At 47.5% G+C, this 16,966-nt stretch overlaps 1 long non-coding RNA gene across 2 annotated transcripts in view; it reads right to left on the bottom strand.

The window, feature by feature from the left end:
• Positions 1-747: 747 nt before the first annotated feature.
• The window catches only part of LOC139279312 (uncharacterized), a 56,688-nt gene continuing 40,469 nt past the window's right edge, over positions 748-16,966 (bottom strand). For both annotated transcript variants that reach the window (XR_011596438.1, XR_011596439.1), the window contains exon 4: positions 748-2,756. This is a non-coding gene — a long non-coding RNA (uncharacterized lncRNA). The remainder of the gene's footprint in view (positions 2,757-16,966) is intronic.

Genomic DNA, 16,966 nt, shown 5'->3' with positions numbered 1-16,966 from the left:
GTTGTACCCAAAATATGAGCCTGTCTTTTCTTTTAACAGATGCCAACTGTGTAATGCCAGCACTCAAAGTTCTTTGTATTTTATCCCTCTCCCTGTCAGTCTCTCTCTTTCTGTCACTTCCCTTCTCTCGCTCTCTCTCTTACAACATTGACTACACTCCAAAGCAACTTCATTGGCTGTAAAGCGCTTTGAGACGCCTGGTGGTCATGAAAGGCGCTATATAAATGCAAGCCTTTTTCTTTCTCTCTCTGTCTCTCACTTAGTGTCCCTGTTTTATCTTTCAAACTCTTTCCCTCTGCCTCTCGCTGACTCTTTCTCTAGCTGGCACTGTCTCTTTCTCTCTTTCTACATCTCTCTTTTTTCTCTTTGGGAGCACCTAACCTATTCTGCATTCTGTTGGCGCAGTTAAGACAGGGAAGTAACTGCACAGGGAGTTGTAGCCATGGATTTGTGTGCTTGTGTTGTGCCACATTGCAGCAGCTGCATTAGTACTGCTCTATTTGATTTTCAGCCTCTAGAACCTTATGTAAAACAACATCAGAAAGTCTACACATTTCAGAAAGACTGAAGGAGCTGAGAGCCAGGCTGCTTTATCCTGTTGCTGGCATTGCCTCTCATGGACAGATGTCCTCATTTTGTTTTTCACTCACACATATGCAGTAGCTGAACTAACCCGGCATACTGTGACATCACACGCCACTATTACTGAAAGGAGAACAAAGAAAGGAAGGAAGCAAGCAAGCAAGAAAGAAATAAATTGCATTTATATAGTGTCTCAGCATGTCCCAAAGTGCTTTACAGCCAATGAAGTACTTTTGAACTGTAGTTACTGTTGTAATGTAGGAAACATGGCAGCCAATTTGCACACAGCAAGATCCCTCAAACAGCAATGAAATAAATGACCAGATAATTTGTTTAAGTGTGTTTTCAACTGTAAAACATTTGGCTGGGGGTGGGGGGGGGGGGGCGCGGTGTGGAATTGAGGTCCGGAAACCTGGAAGACTGGGTTTTCCCCGGCCCGACTGAATTTAACAGCAGGACCTGATTAACATTTCCTGATCGTGGCTGTAGCCAGCCGGATTGGGTGGCTGGCTCGCTCATGAGCGATTCGGCCTTCGTCGACAGGCCGCAGCTGGGGAGCGGAGAGAAGGGAGCGAGGAATCGGAGGTGGGTGGGGCTGGAGATCGGAGGCTTGGGGGATCAGAGGCTGGAGGGGGATGTGAGATCGGAGGCCAGTGGGTGTGAGAACCGAGACCAAGGGGTGGGAGATCGGAAGCCTCGGAGGTGAGATCGGAGGCCTTGTGGGGGAGGTCGGGGGGAGATCGGAAGGGTTGTGGGGTGTCCGATCACGGGGTGGGGAGGTTGTTGGTGAGGCAGGAACTCTAGATCCTGCAGGTAAGTGAGAAGGCACTTACCTCCTGAATCGAGCAGTCCTCACCTCCCTTTATCCGCCGGGTTTCCTGAGGCCCAGGAAACCAGGCTGACCAGAGTTAAATTTGAAATTGTGGATAAATATGAGGCGCACAGCCTCATTATAATATTTAAATTGCCAACACATCTCCTGGGAGCGGGTTGATTGCCTACCCCTTGTCCCGCCTCCATTAAAACTGGAAATAGCGGGTTGGAGTTGGGATTCAGATTTTTAACTCTTTAACTTCACACTCAACCCAAATCCCCCCCTTTGTGTCAGATCTTAGCCGAAGGCAGGGAAGGAACATAACTGCAGATCTCCCAACTCACCCTTGCTCCTGATGACCATTTACTAATACACATACACTAGTTAAAGCTGCTTTTACATTGTGTAAGACCTGTTCTCGCTGTGCCGACCTCTGTTACACAACTAGGGTGACCCAGAGTCGCTGCTGGCCTCGGTGAACCCTGGCTGATTTACATTCCGACACAAGTCAGCTGTGCAAACCTTGCACATCAAAGGCCAATGCACCGGCACAGATCTTAGTGCAATGTAAAAGCCCCTCAAGTAATAAACAGGATAAATTAACGGCTTTGTGACAGCCCAAAGGCTGCGGAGCCTAAATCATCCCCTGAGCCCCAGGCCAATTTGCCTACCCTTGCATGTCTAAGTCTTTGCCTGTTGAAATCCTCCTCCAATACCGTTGCACCAAAAGGGGCATTTTGCTGCAAGTCAGAGAGTTCAGTCTGCTGGCTAGGTCTCCGTACTCTCGGGTCTTTACTTGGAACATTGAAGCTGTTCTGACTGTATTCAGCAGCCAGGCTCCATTGTCTCACTGAGAGAAGGCCTGAGCAGAGAGCAGCAGGTGCAGGGGACGACACGGAGGGGAAGGGGGCGGGGGGAGATTCTGAGTAATTACGCTGACAGTTTGCGAGCAGTTATTCCCCCCAGGGCAGGTCAGACCTTGTACATTGTGCACCAACGCTGGAATTAATAAGGCCTCACAGACATGTTACACTCAACAGTACTTCCTGTTGTATTTCTGGGCAATTCACAACAATGGAGAAATTCTTGTATGATTGAGGGGATAAAGGTTACTCCATCGATCTCTAGTTAAATTGTGATATTATAGCTTGTGTTTGCGAACACCATGGCCTGAGGTGAACGGGTTTGAATGGATTTCCTTTCTTTCTGGACAGTTATAAGGCCTGCAACCTGCAGCCAAGGCCTGGATTTATTGGTTCATTTGAGACTCAGGTGAGAATCATTGCATTTTTAAAATTCAGTCCGTCTTTCTTCCTTTCAATCCTCCTTCCACATCCAACAGTCGCTCATCTGGAAGTTTCTGGAAATTGAAAAGGGTATGTTTGATTTGCATCTGTATGAGAAAGGCCCGCAGTCGTACAACAGCAACAACTTGCATTTATATAGCGCCTTTAACACAAAAAGATACCCCAAGGTGCTTCACAGGAGCGTTATCAAACAGAATGTGACACTGAGCCACGTAAGGCGATATTAGGACAGGTGAGCAAAAGCTTGGTCAAAGAGGTAGGTTTTAGGGAGCATCTTAAAGGAGGAGAGAAAGGTAGAGAGGCAGAGAGGTTTAGGGAGGGAATTCCGGAGCTTCGGGCCTTGGCGGCTGAAGGCACGGTCGCCAATGGTGATGCAATGAAAATTAGGGACGCAAAGAGGCCAGCATTAAAGGAGTGTAGAAGGTTGTAGAGCTGGACGAGGTTACAGCGAATGGGAGGAGGTGAGACCATGGAGGAATTTGAACACAAGAATGAGAATTTTAAAATAGAGGTGTTGCGAGCCCGGAGCCAATGTAGTTCAGTGAGCACAGGGGTGATGGGTGAATGGGATTTTGGTGCGAATTAGGGACACTGGCAGCCGAGGTTTGGATGAGCACACGTTTACGGAGGGGTGCAAAGTGAGAGGCCAGCCAGGAGAGTCAAGTCTAGAGTTAACAAACGTCATGGATGAGGGGTTCAGCAGCAGATGAGTTGAGACAGGGGTAAAGATGGACGATGTTACAGAGGGGAGAGCCAGGCCTGTCAGGAGTGAAGTTAGGAAACGCTTCTGCATGCAAAGGGTGGTAGAAGTTTGGAACTCTGTTCCGCAAAAGACAGTCGATGCTGGGTCAGACAGTAACTTTAAATCTGAGATTGATAGATTTCTGTTAACCAAAGGTATTGAAGGGATATGGGGAAAAGGCCCATATGGAGTTAGGTCACAGATCAGCCATGATCTCATTGAATGGCGAATAAGGCTCAAGGGGTTAAATGGCCTACTCCTGTTCCTATGCTGCAAGGTAGAAGTAGGTGATCTTGGTAATGGATGTGGGGTCAGAAGCTCAGCTCAGGGTCAAATACCCTTGCCTAAGAAAAATCTCTCAATCTCAGTTTTAAAATTATCAATTGACCCCCAACCTCAACAGCTTTTTGAGGGAGAGAGTTTCCAGATTTCCACTACCCTTTGGGTGAAGAAGTGCTTGCCGACATCACCTCTTCATGGCCTAGCTCTAATTTTAAGGTTCTGTTGGGACGAGACTACAGGGAGCTCGGCTGCAGGCAAGGTGGTGAGAAGACTGGTTCTGATTAAATCAATGTCATTTATTGATGGCTAAATTATTCATGCCTGAGGTTGAATAACATGGGAATGAGATAATCAGGAGGCTGACTGAAGGCCTGAACCCTTTCCCTGCCACTAACCCCCCCCCCCCCTCCCCCGCCACATTATTATATATTTACACCGTACCGGGTTAGTATCACTGAATATGTTGCAGTTGAATGGAAGTGTTCATTAGCAAAGCCTGACAGGATGCAGTCTCAGCTTGCACAAATGCATAAAATGGAGCAAAATAAATTGTTTAAAAATAATAACATCATAAGAGCAATAAAAAGAAATCAGTCTATAAATTATTGTTTGCGATGTTAGCATGTGAATACATTAAAATCTCAATGTGAAATTCCTTGGTCTGCCGTTTTAATGACGGTTTCAGCCCATCTAAAATAAAAAGGTTAACTGCTTTCTTGAACTAACAGATACAATGGGGTGCAAGTTATGCAACAGTTATATAAAGCTCTGATTAGACCCCATTTAGTGTAATACGTTCAGTTCTGGGCACTACGCCCCAGGAAGGTTACAGTGGCCTTGGAGGGGGTGCAGTGCAGACTCACCGGAATAAAACCAGGGGTAAAAGGGTTAAATTATGAGAACATGTTGGATAGACTAGGTTTGTATTCCTTTGGGCATAGAAGTTTAAGAGGTGATCTAATTCAGGTGTTTAAGATGATTAAAGGAGTTGATAGGGTAGGTAGAGAGAAACTATTTCTCCCCATCACCTTGCCCACAGCCAAGTTCCCAGTAGTCCCATCCCAGCATTAGGACATAACCTTAACATTAGAGCCAGGGGTGATGTCAGGAAGCACTTCTTCACACAAAGGGTAGTGGTTATCTGGAACTCTCTCCCCCAAAAAGCTGTTGAGGCTGGGACTCAATTGAAAATGTTTTTTGTTAGGCAAGAGTATTAAGGATTACAGGACCAAAGCACGTAGATGGAGTTAGGATACAGATCAGCCATGATCTAATTGAATAGTGGATCAGGTACAAAGGGCTCATCAGCCTCCTCATGTTTTTATGTTCCTGTGAAATAATTTCACATGGCATGTTAATATTAATATTCCACAACAAAGTTTCAGCCCAATAATATTCAGAATTCTTGAATTGAGTAATAGAGTGTTCAATGTTCTCCCCTCCTGCAGACACTCATTCACGTTGGGATATGGTTCCACGGGAATCAGTCACACTCAGTTGCCTTGCTCAATTGGCTATTGCTCGTATATGAGTGTAGTCAGTCAGCAGCCACTTCTCCATGAGAGCATCACCACGGAGCCTGATCGACAGCACCTCCCAAACCTGCGACCTCCACCACATAGAACGGCAAGGGCAGTAGGTGACTAGGAACATCATCACCTCCAGGTTCCCCTCCAAGTCAGTGGGCAAGAAGGCGGCAGATGGAATATAATGTGGGCAATGTGAGGTTAGTCACTTTGGTAAGAAGAAGAGTAAAACAGAATATATTTTACATGGTGAGACACAATTAAATGTTGGTGTTCAGAGGGATTTGGGTGTCCTTGTACACTAAACACAGAAAGTTAACGCAGTTACAACAAGCAATTAGGAAGGCAAATGGTATGTTAGCCTTTATGCAAGGGGGTCGGAGTACAAGACTAAGGAAGTCTCCTGCAAGTGTAGAGGGCTTTAGTGAGACCACACCTGGAGTATTGTGCTCAGTTTTGGTCTCCGTATGTGAGGAAGGATATCCTTGCCATAGAAGGGTCACTAGATTCATTCCTGGGATGAGAGGGTTGTCCTATGAGGAGAGATTGAGTAGAATGGGTCTATACTCTCTAGAGTTAGCAAAGCCTGAGAGGTGATCTCATTGAAACATATAAGTTTCTTAGAGGGCTTGACAGGGTAGATGCTGAGAGGCTGCTTCTCCTGGCTGGAGAGTCTAGAACTAAGGGTCATAGGGCCCGAACTTGGTGAAAGCCAAGTCCCGCCCAAAGGACCGCCGAGAGACCAGGCGGTATTTTGCCAGGAAGATTCCCCTAAAAGATATGCCAGTACCGCCCAGCAGCAAAATAACGACGTACGCATGAATGTGGACGCAGCGGGCGGGAGCTCCCAACCTCGGCAGCAAATGCAATCCTCGCCAAAGTGCCACCAAGGACTGAGTCAGGCCCAGGGAGGGGGGAGAGCATAAAAATAAACATTTTCACCAAAAACCTCTGGAACATCTCCAGGGAACCCCATACACATAAGTCGCTGAAAAAAAAAAAGTGGACTAACCTTTTTTTTGCAGGTCTTCATACTTACTGTTGAGGTTAGACCTGCCTTCACGCAGTGGTCCTTCCCCCTGCTGCCTTCGTCTCCCGCCCGTGCCAATATGGCAGCTCAGCGGGCGGGAGGTCACTTGCGCGCGGGCAGCCGTCAGCGGGCAGTTCCCAGTGGTCCTCCCCTCCCGCCGGCGGGAGACCTAGTGGAAATTGGCACCGAGGGGAGACCGCCCAAAAAACTCAGCGGCAGCCAGCGGCAGTGGGCGGTAAAGCCACAAAGTTCGGGCCCATAGTCTCAAAATAAGGGGTCAACCATTTAGGACTGAGATGAGGAGACATTTCTTCACTCAAAAGGTTGTGAATCTTTGGAATTCTGCACCCCAGAGGGCTGTGGATGCTCAGTCGTTGAGTATATTCAAGACTGAGATCGATAGATTCTTGGGAATTAAGGGATGTGGGGATAATGCGGGAAGGTGGAGTTGAGGTACAAGATCAACCATGATCTTATTGAATGGCGGAGCAGGCTCGAAGGGCCGAGTGACCCCTCGAGCCTGCATTTCTTATGTTCTTATGTTAAAAATGACAGGCAACACCTGGCTTGTGGTTTACAAGCCTGTAAGTTGTGGCCTACACCTGCTCCTATTTCTTATGTTCTTATGGTCTTATTAAATCACACACCATCCTGACTAAGCCATATATTGCAGTTCATTCATTGTCGCTGGGTCAAAATTCTGGAACTCCCTACCTAACAGCACGATGGAGGGGTGCCTTCACCACATGAACTGCAGCGGGTCAAGAAAAAGGCCGACCACCACCTTCTCAGGGCAACTAAGGTTGGGCAATAAATGCCAGCTTTGCCAGCGACACCCACATCCCCAAAAATGTCACATCCAATGGCCAAAACCTGCACTTTGCAGCAGAGATCAGTGGATAGTGGTTAAGAGTGGGAAGTCATAGAAACATAGAAACATAGAAAATAGGTGCAGGAGTAGGCCATTCGGCCCTTCTAGCCTGCACCGCCATTCAATGAGTTCATGGCTGAACATGCAACTTCAGTACCCCATTCCTCTTTTCGCGCCATACCCCTTGATCCCCCTAGAAGTAAGGACTTCATCAAACTCCTTTTTGAATATATTTAGTGAATTGGCCTCAACAACTTTCTGTGGTAGAGAATTCCACAGGTTCACCACTCTCTGGGTGAAGAAGTTCCTCCTCATCTCGGTCCTAAATGGCTTACCCCTTATCCTTAGACTGTGACCCCTGGTTCTGGACTTCCCCAACATTGTGAACATTCTTCCTGCATCTAACCTGTCTAAACCCATCAGAATTTTAAACGTTTCTATGAGGTCCCCTCTCATTCTTCTGAACTCCAGTGAATACAAGCCCAGTTGATCCAGTCTTTCTTGATAGGTCAGTCCCGCCATCCCGGGAATCAGTCTGGTGAACCTTCGCTGCACTCCCTCAATAGCAAGAATGTCCTTCCTCAGGTTAGGAGACCAAAACTGTACACAATACTCCAGGTGTGGCCTCACCAAGGCCCTGTACATCTGTAGCAACACCTCCCTGCCCCTGTACTCAAATCCCCTCGCTATGAAGGCCAACATGCCATTTACTTTCTTAACCGCTTGCTGTACCTGCATGCCAACCTTCAATGACTGATGTACCATGACACCCAGGTCTCGTTGTACCTCCCCTTTTCCTAATCTGTCACCATTCAGATAATAGTCTGTCTCTCTGTTTTTACCACCAAAGTGGATAACCTCACATTTATCCACATTATACTTCATCTGCCATGCATTTGCCCACTCACCTAACCTATCCAAGTCGCTCTGCAGCCTCATAGAATCCTCTTCACAGCTCACACTGCCACCCAACTTAGTGTCATCCGTAAATTTGGAGATACTACATTTAATCCCCTCGTCTAAATCATTAATGTACAGTGTAAACAGCTGGGGCCCCAGCACAGAACCTTGTGGTACCCCACTAGTCACTGCCTGCCATTCTGAAAAGTCCCCATTTACTCCTATTCTTTGCTTCCTGTCTGACAACCAGTTCTCAATCCATGTCAGCACACTACCCCCAATCCCATGTGCTTTAACTTTGCACATTAATCTCTTGTGTGGGACCTTGTCGAAAGCCTTCTGAAAGTCCAAATATACCACATCAACTGGTTCTCCCTTGTCCACTCTACTGGAAACATCCTCAAAAAATTCCAGAAGATTTGTCAAGCATGATTTCCCTTTCACAAATCCATGCTGACTTGGACCTATCATGTCACCTCTTTCCAAATGTGCTGCTATGACATCCTTAATAATTGATTCCATCATTTTACCCACTACCAATGTCAGGCTGACCGGTCTATAATTCCCTGTTTTCTCTCTCCCTCCTTTTTTAAAAAGTGCGGTTACATTGGGTACCCTCCACTCCATAGGAACTGATCCAGAGTCAATGGAATGTTGGAAAATGACTGTCAATGCATCTGCTATTTCCAAGGCCACCTCCTTAAGTACTCTGGGATGCAGTCCATCAGGCCCTGGGGATTTATCGGCCTTCAATCCCATCAATTTCCCCAACACAATTTCCCGACTAATAAGGGTTTCCCTCAGTTCCTCCTCCTTGCTAGACCCTCTGACCCCTTTTATATCCGGAAGGTTGTTTGTGTCCTCCTTAGTGAATACCGAACCAAAGTACTTGTTCAATTGGACCGCCATTTCTTTGTTCCCCGTTATGACTTCCCCTGATTCTGACTACAGGGGACCTACGTTTGTCTTTACTAACCTTTTTCTTTTTACATATCTGTAGAAACTTTTGCAATCCGTCTTAATGTTCCCTGCAAGCTTCTTCTCGTACTCCATTTTCCCTGCCCTAATCAAACCCTTTGTCCTCCTCTGCTGAGTTCTAAATTTCTCCCAGTCCCCGGGTTCGCTGCTATTTCTGGCCAATTTGTATGCCACTTCCTTGGCTTTAATACTATCCCTGATTTCCCTTGATAGCCACAGTTGAGCCACCTTCCCTTTTTTATTTTTACGCCAGACAGGAATGTACAATTGTTGTAGTTCATCCATGCGGTCTCTAAATGTCTGCCATTGCCCATCCACAGTCAACCCCTTAAGTATCATTCGCCAATCTATCCTAGCCAATTCACGCCTCATACCTTCAAAGTTAGCCTTCTTTAAGTTCTGGCCCATGGTCTCTGAATTAACTGTTTCATTCTCCATCCTAATGCAGAATTCCACCATATTATGGTCACTCTTCCCCAAGGCGCCTTGCACAACGAGATTGCTAATTAATCCTCTCTCATTACACAACACCCAGTCTAAGATGGCCTCCCCCCTAGTTGGTTCCTTGACATATTGGTCTAGAAAACCATCCCTTATGCACTCCAGGAAATCCTCCTCCACCGTATTGCTTCCAGTTTGGTTAGCCCAATCTATGTGCATATTAAAGTCACCCATTATAACTGCTGCACCTTTATTGCATGCACCCCTAATGTCCTGTTTGATGCCCTCCCCAACATCACTACTACTGTTTGGAGGTCTGTACACAACTCCCACTAATGTTTTTTGCCCTTTGGTGTTCTGCAGCTCTAGCCATATAGATTCCACATCATCCAAGCTAATGTCCTTCCTAACTATTGCATTAATCTCCTCCTTAACCAGCAATGCTACCCCACCTCCTTTTCCTTTTATTCTATCCTTCCTGAATGTTGAATACCCATGGATGTTGAGTTCCCAGCCCTGATCATCCTGGAGCCACGTCTCTGTAATCCCAATCACATCATATTTGTTAACATCTATTTGCACAGTTAATTCATCCACCTTATTACGGATACTCCTTGCATTAAGACACAAAGCCTTCAGGCTTGTTTTTTTAACACCCTTTGTTCTTTTAGAATTTTGCTGTACAGTGGCCCTTTTTGTTCTTTGCCTTGGGTTTCTCTGCCCTCCACTTTTCCTCATCTCTTTTCTGTCTTTTGCTTTTGTCTCCTTTCTGTTTCCCTCTGTCTCCCTCCATTGGTTCCCATCCTCCTGCCATATTAGTTTAACTCCTCCCCAACAGCACTAGCAAACACTCCCCCTAGGACATTGGTTCCGGTCCTGCCCAGGTGCAGACCGTCCGGTTTATACTGGTCCCACCTCCCCCAGAACCGGTTCCAATGCCCCAGGAATTTGAATCCCTCCTGCTGCACCACTGCTCAAGCCACGTATTCATCTGCGCTATCCTGTGATTCCTACTCTGACTAGCACGTGGCACTGATAGCAATCCCGAGATTACTACTTTTGAGGTCCTACTTTTTAATTTAGCTCCTAGCTCCTTAAATTCGTTTCGTAGGACCTCATCCCTTTTTTTACCTATGTCGTTGGTACCAATGTGCACCACGACAACTGGCTGTTCTCCCTCCCTTTTCAGAATGTCCCGCACCCGCTCCGAGACATCCTTGACCCTTGCACCAGGGAGGCAACATACCATCCTGGAGTCTCGGTTGCGGCCGCAGAAACACCTATCTATTCCCCTTACAATTGAATCCCCTATCACTATCGCTCTCCCACTCTTTTTCCTGCCCTTCTGTGCAGCAGAGCCAGCCACGGTGCCATGAACTTGGCTGCTGCTGCCCTCCCCTGATGAGTCATCCCCCCCCAACAGTACCAAAAGCAGTGTATCTGTTTTGCAGGGGGATGACCACAGGGGACCCCTGCACTACCTTCCTTGCACTGCTCTTCCTGCTGGTCTTCCATTCCCTATCTGGCTGTGGACCCTTCACCTGCGATAAGACCAACTTGCTACACGTGCTACTCACGTCATTCTCAGCATCGTGGATGCTCCAGAGTGAATCCACCCTCAGCTCCAACTCCGCAACTTTTATTGAGTCCGTCAGGAGCTGGAGGCGGATACACTTCCCGCACACGTAGTCGTCAGGGACACTGGTGTCGTCCCTGAGTTCCCACTTGGTACAGGAGGAGCATAACACGTGACCGAGCTGTCCTGCCATGACTTAACCCTTTGATAAGCAACAACAATGCTAAAGTTTACTCACTGTTATAGAAGAGAAAAAAGAAAAACTACTCACCAATCACCAGCCAATCACTTACCCCCTTGGCTGTGACGTCACCTTTCTGTTTCTTTCTACTTCTTTTTTGCCTTCTCCCTGTAGCTGCACCGGCTCGCCTTTTATAGGCCTCTCCACGCACCTCCGACGCTGCTCCCGACTCAGCGACGCACCTCCACACGCTGCTCCCGACTGCCGACGTTAATCCTTCCTAGCCCAGGAGAGCTGAGGCCAAGTGCTGCACCCTTTCAGTGCCTGGTCAAGACCAGCTAACTGAACACAGACCGAAACATTCCTTGTCCATACAGCTCAGTGCCACACCAGGCAATCAATGAGTCATTGCGTTAGCTAGTGGGGTATAATTGCAAGAGTCAGGCCAAGGTTTTCCAATTGTAGCCCATTAATTGCTAGTAATGCAGGTGGAAAGTCAAGGCCGCCATGTGTGGATGTGAGAACATTTGGGGGACCATTGCTTGTGTGCGGACTGGGAAAGTCGCACATCATTTTTGGTCAGGACATTTTCAAGTGAAAGGTTGTTAGAATATGGACCGGTTTACCACAGGGGGCTATTGAAGTTAAGTCAAATACAGTACTTAAGGAGAATTAAATAAAGTATGAAAAGAAAAATGTTAAAAAGTATGGGGATGTAATGTATTTGCTTCATGGGTTCTTTGCTTAAGCATTCATAGCAACACATTGCTATTAAGATCTAGTCGGTTTATTAACAAAAGTTTAACAGTCACACTACACATTATCAGTTCATCCACGAGGCTCACAATCGCATGCCTCATCGTGGATCCCCTAAACCCAACTGACTGGGGTTTTATTGAGTCTCACATGACTGAACATCACATGACTGGCTAAGCCACTCATAATTCAACAGCTCTACAACTATTTTAGATAGAACTTTAAATCAAGTACGCCCTTTTGGTAAGGGCACTAGAACCCACAAATTTCCAAATCAACTGGGAACCTTGCCAACTCAAATTATAACTTTGTTCCCGGGGGTGATGATGCACTCAAGTCCCTCCGGTGCCCACCTCTCGAGGAAGGCCCGTGAGCGTACCAGTGGACACCGCGTGCTCGATCTCTCAGGACACCCTGGATCGAACATAACCGCGGAAGAGAGGCAGGCAGTCGGGCTGAACGACCCTCTCGACTGCCCGCTGCCTGGACCGGTTAATGGCCACCTTGGCCATGCCCAGGAGCAGTCCTATGAGGCCTTCCGACCTGCCCGCTCCCTCGCAACAGCTTTACAAACCTGTGAGCATACATTGCAGGGGGAAAAGAGAAGGGGAGTAGGATTAGAGTAGAGAGATCTAGTGGGGGACCTAGCACCAGCATTGGGCCGGTTGGGTCAGAAGGGTTCCTTTTGCACAGAAGTTTCTTATCGTCCTGATTTTAGCTCTCAGCAGAAGTGGTGCGGGCAGGGCCGAGGCGGACAGGAAATCCTCCAGCCCTCCGCAGACTGAGGCCCGGGAGACTTGGACAACTTTATCCTAACTTACCTGGCAGGAAACTGACAGGGTCGGGTACAACGCTGATTTTGCAGCCCACCCAATTTTACCCTCCATTGAAGTCGGTGGAGATTAATATCGGGCAGGGTGTAAAACCAGCGTTCCACCCGATCCCGTGGCCAGACGACTCTGGTTAAAATTACCCCCGACTCCTAGGCCTTATCTACATGTCATCAGTCTTCTATCCGAACCCAGGGTGGCGTAGGCCTCGGGTTAAAATTGCAGTCGGCATGTTTAAAGCTGCCTTCTGGAAGGTGTCCCACTCAGTTGCTCGAAAGAGCGAGTTAAAATTGCAACTCGTGGGAAGGCAGTGGGATTACAGCAGGTAAAAGCCCATTTTAACTACCTGCTCGCCCGGTTTTCGTTGGTTGGACAGGATTTAAATCGGCCCATAGAACTCTATAAATTCTCCAATGTAACGCAGTGGTTTTAGCCTCATGTGGCATTCCTCTGGCCACAAACTAGCAGGCACTTCCTGGACCCATTCAAAATACAGTAACAAATTCTGACAGGATGGAAAATAGGCAGAGCTGTCACAAAGCACCAGAGGGTGTAAGTTATACCTTTCAGCATTTCAAGATACAGTTTGGATGTTTCCAGAAAGCTGTTTCTCTTTCTTTCTTTAACATTGCCGATGATAGGATCTCCTCTAATGTTACACACAATTGACACAATGATGCACTTTGACACAACTGAAGTGTGCCTAAAGAAGTGTGACATGATGCAATTTGGAAGGAAGAATGAGGAGAGGCAATAGAAACTAAATGGTATCATTTTAAAGGGGGTGCGGTAACAGAGAAAACTAAGGGTTCACATATAGAAATCTTTGAAGGTGGCCGGACAAGTCAGTAAAGCTGTTTATAAAAGCATACGGGAGATTAGTTTTATAAATAGAGGCATAGAGTACAAAAGTAAGGAAGTTATACTAAACCTTTATAAAGTGCTGGTTGGACCTCAGCTGGAATATTGTGTCCATACTTTAGGAAGGATGTCAAGGCCTTGGAGGGGGTGCAGAGGAGTTACTAGAATGGTACCAGGGATAAGGGCCTTCAATTATGTGGAGAGACTAGAGAATGGCCTTCTTCTGTGTTGTAAGATTCAATGACTCTATGTTGTCAATTGCAGATTTTGTGTGAGGCTGTTTGTAATACCCGACTGTCTCCCAGCTAGCCCAGGAAAGAAAAAAGAAAAAAATACATTTATATAGCGCCTTTCACAACCACCGGACGTCTCAAAGCGCTTTATCGAGAATGAAGTACTTTTGGAGTGTCGTCACTGTTGTAATGTGGGAAAAGCGACAGCAACTCCCACAAACAGCAATATGATAATGATCAGATAAAACTGTTTTGTTATATTGATTGAGGAATAAATATTGGCCAGGACACCGGGGATAACTCCCCTGCTCTTCTTCGAAATAGTGCCATGGGATCTTTTACGTCCACCTGAGAGAGAGCAAACTGGAGCTCGGTTTAATGTCTCATCTGAAAGATGGCACCTCCAACAGCATTGCACTGGAGTGGCAGCCTAGATTTATGTGCCCAAGTCCCTGGAGTGGGATTGGAACCCACAACCTTCTGAATCAGAGGTGAGTATGCTACCCACTGGAACTTTACTGTTCTGTATAGCTCAGTACGACTCTGGGCAGTGCATATACATACTGGGGTCAAGCAATAGTTCACAGAAATGTGCCCTATTAATCAAGGATCATCCATCAACAACAAAAACTTGCATTTATATAGTGCCTTTAATGTAGCAAAATGTCCCAAGGTGCTTCACAGGAACGTAATCAAACACTATTTGACATGGAGCCACATAAGAGATATTAGGACAGATAACCAAATGCTTAGTCAAAGAAGCAGGTTTTAAAAAAGGAAGAAAGGTAGTGGAACGGAGCAGTTTAGGGAGGGAATTCCAGAGCTTAGGGCCTAGACAACTGAATCCTTTATATAGTAAGAGTTCAAAGCAGAAACATTTATGGAGGCAATTGAAACTTCTGATTATTTTCAAGGTCTCCTTTCTTATCAGTGATCAGTGTTGCCCGGAGATCTCAGTGTTGCCGTAATCGTGACCATCTTTAAAAAGGGGGGCAAGTCCGACTGCGGCAACTACAGAGGAATCTCCCTGTTGTCGGCCACTGGGAACGTCATCGCAAGAATCCGCCTCAACCGTCTTCTTCCTGTGGCCGAAGAGCTCCAGAGTCACAATGCGGATTCCGTTCACTACAGGGTACAACGGACATGGTCTTCACGGCGCAACAACTGTAAGAGAAATGCAGGAAACAGCACCAACCCTTGTACATGGCCTTCTTTGACCTCACAAAGGCCTTTGACACTGTTAACCGCGAGGGACAATGGAGTGTCGTTCTCCGTTTCGGCTGCCCCCAAAAGTTTGGCGCCATCCTCCGCCTGCTCCACGACAACATGCAAGCCGTGATCCTGACCAACGGATCCACCACAGACCCAATCCATGTCTGGACCGGGGTCAAGCAGGGCTGCGTCATCACGCCAACCCTTTTCTCGATCTTCCTCGCTGCAATGCTCCATCTCACGCTCAACAAGCTCCCCGCTGGAGTGGAATTAAACTGTAGAACCAATGAGAACCTGTTCAACCTTTGTCGCCTCCAGGCTACATCCAAGGTCGTCCCATCCTCTGTCGTCGAACTACAGTATGCGGACGACGCTTGCGTCTGCGCACATTCAGAGGCTGAACTCCAAGCCACCGTCAACACCTTCACCGAGGCGTACGAAAGCATGGACCTTACACGAAACATCCGTAAGACAAAGGTCCTCCACCAACCTGACCCCGCCACACAGCACTGCCCCCCAGTCATCAAGATCCACGGCGTGGCCTTGGACAACGTGGACATATTCCATACCTCGGGAGCCTTCTAATAGCAAGGGCAGACATTGACGACCAAGTCCAACACCGCCTCCAGTGTGCCAGCGCAGCCTTCGGTCGCCTGAAGAAGAGTGTTCGAAGACCAGGCCCTCAAATCTGCCACCAAGCTTATGGTCGACAGGGCTGTAGTGATACCCGCCCTCCTGTATAGCTCAGAGACGTGGACCATATACAGTAGACACCTCAAATCGCTGGAGAAATACCACCAACGATTTCTCGCTCGAGGTGCGTGGTGAGGCCTACAAAAGGCCCAGCGGCTGCGAGAGGCGGCGGCAGATCGGAGGCGGGAGCTCGAGGTGCGTGGAGAGGCATATAAAGGCCCAGCTTGTGCAGCTCCAGCCGGGAGAAAAAGCAAAAAAGAAGTAGAAAGGAATCAAAAGGTGACGTCACAGCCAAAGGGGTAAGTGATTGGCTGGTGATTGGTGAGGAGCTTTTCTTTTTCTTTTTTATATCAATAAGTAACCTGTTAACATTGTTGTCGCCAAATTAAGTGCAGCTAAAGGTTAAGTCATGGCAGGAGAGCTCGGTCACGTGATATGCTCCTCCTGTACCATGTGGGAACTCAGGGACACTTCCGGTGTCCCTGACGACTACGTGTGCGGGAAGTGTATCCGCCTCCAGCTCCTGACGGTCCGCGTTGTGGAATTGGAGCTGAGGGTGGATTTACTCTGGAGCATCCACGATGCTGAGAATGACGTGAGTAGCACGTGTAGCGAGTTGGTCTTACCGCAGGTGAAGGGTTCACAGCCAGCTAGGGAATGGAAGACCAGCAGGAAGAGCAGTGCAAGGATACACTGCTTTGAGTACTGTTGAGGGGGATGACTCATCAGGGGAAGGCAACAGCAGCCAAGTTCATGGCACCGTGGCTGGCTCTGTGCACAGGAGGGCAGGAAAAAGAGTGGGAGAGCGATAGTGATGGGGGATTCAATTGTAAGGGGAATAGATAGGCGTTTCTGCGGCCGCAACCAAGACTCCAGGATGGTATGTTGCCTCCCTGGTGCAGGGGTCAAGGATGTCTCGGAGCTGGTGTAGGACATTCTGAAAAGGGAGGGAGAACAGCCAGTTGTCGTGGTGCACATTGGAACCAACGACATAGGTAAAAAAAGGGATGAGCATCCTACGAGACGAATTTAAGGAGCTAGGAGCTAAATTAAAAAGTAGGACCTCAAATGTAGTAATCTCGGGATTGCTACCAGTGCCACGTGCTAGTCAGAGTAGGAATCGCAGGATAGCGCAGATGAATACGTGGCTT

This window comes from Pristiophorus japonicus, chromosome 14, assembly GCF_044704955.1.
Source record: "Pristiophorus japonicus isolate sPriJap1 chromosome 14, sPriJap1.hap1, whole genome shotgun sequence".
Classification (NCBI taxonomy): Eukaryota; Metazoa; Chordata; class Chondrichthyes; family Pristiophoridae; genus Pristiophorus; species Pristiophorus japonicus.
Note: the sequence above shows the minus strand (reverse complement) of the source record. Positions and strands in the feature narration are given on the sequence as shown.